The 5,467-nt window shown below is 39.6% G+C and overlaps 1 long non-coding RNA gene across 2 annotated transcripts in view; it reads right to left on the bottom strand.

The window, feature by feature from the left end:
• Positions 1 to 591: 591 nt before the first annotated feature.
• LOC309451490 overlaps positions 592 to 5,467 on the bottom strand; it is a 10,305-nt gene continuing 5,429 nt past the window's right edge. Inside the window, exons 2-4 of one of the 2 annotated variants that reach the window (XR_014186257.1) lie at positions 3,519 to 3,698; positions 2,669 to 2,843; positions 592 to 2,192 (exon numbers count right to left, since the gene is read on the bottom strand). This is a non-coding gene — a long non-coding RNA (uncharacterized lncRNA). Of the gene's footprint in view, positions 2,844 to 3,518; positions 3,699 to 5,467 lie in introns of both variants that reach the window. The other variant, XR_014186256.1, reaches the window with a different exon arrangement.

Raw genomic sequence — 5,467 nt, 5'->3', positions numbered from 1 at the left:
AGGATGGGTAAAGCTGAGCATCATGTATCTGCTGCCAGAACTTATGTCCTTCTCTGCTCATTTACATAAATTCTGTATAGAGCTGAAGGACAACAAAATTGGTGCATGCGCAGTGTAAGTTTGTAAGTCAAGCATCAAGGGACAGAGGTGCAGTTTTGCAGGCAAGACAAAGGTATGATCAATAGCTCTAAAATGCTGCAAAAAGAATTATCAGAATGATAAGAGATTTAGTGGTGCAAGAGTTACATGTCCATGGGCAAAACAATATTTATCGATGTTGACTACAGATCTTGCTCCGAAATCAAATGGTTTAAGATTGAAAGTGAAATCTGGTCTTTGGCTTCTTTCTGCACAGGTAGATTTGGGAATGAAAGGTTTGATTCAGCGTAGAAGCTGTTCAAATGTGTCACATGTGATATGGCTGGCCAGGGGGACATGCACAAAGGAAGTGGTTTATTGGTTTGTTTGTTTCTTTAGTGTTGGTTCAATTACTGTGTATTTGCCTTCTTTAAATGACATGTCTGTTTCAATGGCATGGTTCATAAGACAAATTACGCAGGGAAAAATCTTTTCAATTTTTGGAATAAAAAAAAATAAAAAGGAAAGTGAACCTATTATGGCTTCTACAGCTTTCAAGGAACAACGTGACACAATTGCCATCTGAATAGTATTTTAATTATTTGACTGCTTCAAATGATTTGATTTTTTTCTGTAACTTTGAAGTGATATGGCAGTGCATGACATTATTTGATTTTATTTCTTGATAACAGACTCTTTTTTTGAGTTGTCTTCCCAGTCAAAAACAAACACTGAGTATGGCAGTCCAAAGATGTCTATAATGTATAACAATTACCTAATCTATCTTAATAATATCCTACCAAAGTTTTCTAACATAATACTTCCTTTTTCTCATAAAGAGAAAGCTTTTAAAAATTCTTTCAGCACATACAAAGTCATACAAGCATAGCATTTGCACCTTCTATCAAGCTTTTAGATGTATGGAAATTATCATACTGTATCATATAATGGTCTAAGACAATATTTATTCTCTAACAATGGTAAGCACTGTGCTCTTTACATGCAAATAAATAAAAATCTCAACAGCTTACGGACTTCTTCAAGAGCTGAAAAACAAATTTGAAGATCTTTTCTAAATCCTAACACTTATCAGCCTTCAAGAAAATCACTGCTTCTATGAATTCCATGCTTTTTGAGTCTGGACAGAGTACTGTCACTGCTCAGGGTAGGAGGTACCTGTAAAACATATGAAAGCTCTTCTAAAATGCAAAGGGTTTACAAGAACTATTATGTAGCCTTTCACCCCCGCAGTATTCTCCTTCTCTGGTCTCATCATAGTAGTTGCAGTGTGCTGGGCAGAGTTACAAAAGCATGTGTTATACAAAACATGATGTAATACAATATCAAGTAGAGCTTCACGAGATTATATAGTGCTTGTAAGGCTCTATATTTATTTTTTCTTTTGTGTTCCTATGTCTATCAGTACTTATCTTCCTGTTTACTCTCTATTCCGTTGTTCTGGTAAATACGTACTTTTAACACAAAAGCTGAAGTATCATGCATAATGCAAAATTCCCCTGCTGCAGCCTGGTGTCCCTCCCACAAAAGACAGTACTTCTTGAACTTCTCCAAGCTGGGTCCTTCCCTTGGGCTGCAGCTCTTCACAAACTGCTCCAGCACAGGTCCCTTCCACCGGGTGCAGTCCTTCAGGAACAGACTGCTCCAGCCTGGGTGCCCCACGCAGCCACAAGTCCTGCCAGCAAACCTGCTCCAGCCTGGGCTCCTCTCTCCACAGAACCACACATCCTGCCAGGAGCCTGCTCCAACACGGGCTTCCCATGGGGTCACAGCCTCCTTTGGTGTGGCTCTGGCGTGGGGTCCTCTCTGGGTTGCAGGTGGGTCTCTGCTCCACCATGGACCTCCATGGGCTGCAGGGGGCAGCTGGCCTCACCATGATCTGCACCACAGGCTGCAGGGGAATCTCTGCTCCAGCTCCTGGAGTACCTCCTCTTCCTCTTTTCTCAAAGATCTTCGTGTCTCCAGAGTTGTTTCAACTCAAGTTCACACTGGAGTTCCAGCCTGCCTGGTACAGCAGCACAGTAACAGCAGCGATGCCCTGGCCATCTGCCAGCCCAGGCGCATCGCCATTGCTGTTATCAAAATGTTCCCAGGCCCTGCAGAGTAAGATCATAAGCAGTATAGCAAGCAGCGAAAACATGGAGCAGCCTCTAATAAGCACAAGTCTCTAACATTCAATAAGGTAAGCAAGCCTCATGGCAAGCACAGAAGCCTGCTGATTAACAGCTAAACAGCAAAAACAGTTATAAATTTGATCTAGCACATGTCAATCAAATCTGTCATTATCTTGAACCCTTTGAGCCCTATATTGGGTGCCTAAAATGACTGTCGTGGTTTAACACAAGATAGCAATGAGGTCTCATGCAGCTGCTCACTCACCCACTGCCCTGGTGAGACAAGGGAGAGAATCAGAAGAGTAGGACTGAAAAAACTCATGGGTTGAGATAAAGACAGTTTAATAAGCAACAACTATGCATGCAAGCAAAGCAAAACAAGGAATTCATTCACTGCTTCCCAAGCAGGTGTTCAGCCATTCCCAGGACAGCAGGGCTCCAGCATGTGTAACAGCTACCTTGGAAGATCAACATCATCACTCCAAACATCCCCTCCTTCCTTCTTCTTCCCTCAGTTTATATACTGAGCATGACACCATACGGTATGGAATATCCCTTTGGTCAGCTTGGGTCAGCTGTCTTCTCCCAACCGCTTATGCACTCTTCTCCTCATTGGCAAGCTAGTATAAAAAGCTAAAAAGTCCTTGACTGCTTAGCAACAACTAAAACATAAGTGTATTATCAACATTCTTCTCATTCTAAATCCAAAACACACCACTATAGCATCTACTAGGAAAAAATCAACTCTATCCCAGCCAAAACCAGGACACCCACATAAGGTAATTATCTAATTTTCTGTGGCTAAAATGGCAATGTTTACAAATCAGCACAGTTTTGAAAAAATAACAGGGGTATGAACATTACATTATATTATTTTGTTCTGACAGCAAGATAGTTTATACTTCTTTGTTTCCATATAGAACTCTAATCTAGGGATATAATCACTCATTTGTGAATACAGGGTTTCTTTTCTTTCTTAGTTTGTTACAGTGTTGAAAATGGAGTCCTGTTAGCCTGCCCCCCTGCTGTTCTTTCATGAACATTTTCCGTATGTTTCTGTTTCTATATTTTGTCTGTTAATGGAAGTTACTATAGTGTTTTCATGCTCCTTTATCACTGGACTTAATACCTCTTTGGACAGTCGTCCCTTGCCCACCTGCAAAGAAATTTTATGTGTTTTGGCACACAAGCTGTAACCCTGTGATGCGGTGGCAACCTACCATGGACCTGGGCAACAAAGATCTTGTTCTTTGTGACTGGCATTAAAAGCAAAGAGAGAGAGAGAGAGAGAGAGAGAGAGAAACTTGCATTTTTTTGCTGTGTCCTACTAGCAGCAGAGGTCTCAAAAGTTGTCCCTTTCAGCTGAGAGTCTTGCAATAGTTGTAGGTGTTTGGAGACTTTTCATTTGCATACATATTCCATGATAAATAGTGAAGTAGCCTTCTTAGAAATGCCTCATTTCTTTCATGGCATGTGAATGTTTTCTTTCTGGAAAAAGAGAGGATGCATTTCAAGACCGGTCACATTTCACCTGGGAAAGCTCCAAGTAAGAGTGAAGTGGTTTCATGAATAGGTAAAAATCATCAGAATAATTTGCGCATACTATAGTGCAGTGTTAGTCCAGTTAACTCTTTTTTGCCATGTGCCTCCGCTCTGTCAGATATATTTTGCATGAGGGGTATTATGTAAAATATTGTGTTGCAGCCATCTCACAGTAACAGCACGGAGTGCAGGACAGGCTGCTAAACTTGCCCATGCAGCAGAATAAACTTCTTACGCAGACTTAGCTCTCTGCTATCACAGCTTCACTGTTGCCAGTACCCAAAATAATTCATTTAAAGCTAGCTCTGGCATCTTTATGCTACACTCTGTCCTAGTGGGCTTTCACATTTTCCTATTCTTAGAATTTAAGCAGAAGACAACAGCAGAGAACATTTGGAGTTTGTCAGGTGCAACTGGCCATCCTGAAAACCTGAGATTTAAAGAAATATTAGCTCCTTGGCCTTGCTTGCTTGTGTTCAAGCTGTGCATTTATCCACCCAGGAGCCACCTATGCTAGAGATGCTGAGACATTTAATACTTGGCATATTTAAGCATTGCCTGCTTTTATGCTGGAGTGACACTTAGCAACATTAGCACAGGATGGTATACGCCCCATGAACTCAATTTTATACCAGCATTTATTAGTTTCAATTATCTCTTATAAGAACATCTCTTTGCACATCCGGCCACAAATACAAGTTGTTCCATGTTCACTGTATCTAGAAGGTGTCTCCTGGACTCAGTCATAGTCATATCTTATCACAACAAGTATAACAAAAATAATTTTGGAATTAAAGCAAGCAACATTTATTAGCTAATTTATGTTTCTCATACAAATATTTGCATATCCTATTTAAGTTATCCAAAACGTATAAAACAAAAGAAACATAGAAAACAATGTGACTTTCTGTATTACATCAGCCAACATGGGAAGATTTTCTTAATATCAGAATGGTAGCTAAATAAGCATCCCGACACAGATTCTAATTCAGAAAAGCACATAACCACATGTTTAATCTTAAGCATTTATATTAGTACTTTCTCAGATCACTACTTGCTAAATCTGCCTGCTTCATATAAGCAGTTGAGCTGAGGACATTTTTGCCTCTTGGGATTGGCCTATGAACTGGAAAAAAAAATTAACTGTGTGAATTAAAGTGGCACTAATAGCTTTATATGGGAAAGAGATTTTTTTCTTAATGAAAGGGGAGCATGGATAGTCACTTCTGCTTTTGGAGACTGTTTTTGTTATCTGACGTAACCATCTTGTTTACTTTGCGTTGGCCTGTAAATGGATCACGCCAAAAATAGAGGTAAGCAATCTGTAGGCTCTTTTATTCTCTTTAAATATCTACTTTAACATTAAAAAAAAAATCTGCTTTTTAGTATGTGTATTTTCAAAAGCCTGATTCTATTCTCATCCACTTAAAAACTAGGCCAACAATGGGCACTTTGAGCATCCCTGGCCCTACTGCTTGGACAGTGCCTAAGCATTTTTTTTCCAGCTATCTGAAAATATGTGTATTTAGGAATATAAATTTTAAGGCTAACTATGCTGAAAGCAATTTTAGTTGCCACCATAAAAATGGGAGGTAACCGTCTGTATACACTTCTGAAAGTATTACCAGTATATGCACTGTGAATAGGTTGCACCTGTTCACTAGGTGTTTTTTACTGGGTTGTTTTTTTTTTTTTAGTAATACTTTACAAACACA

The sequence above is a fragment of the Streptopelia decaocto genome (genome assembly GCF_964273445.1).
Source record: "Streptopelia decaocto genome assembly, chromosome: Z".
NCBI classification, from domain to species: domain Eukaryota; kingdom Metazoa; phylum Chordata; class Aves; order Columbiformes; family Columbidae; genus Streptopelia; species Streptopelia decaocto.
The sequence above is the reverse complement of the archived record's forward strand: the minus strand, read 5'-3'. Positions and strand labels throughout refer to the sequence as shown.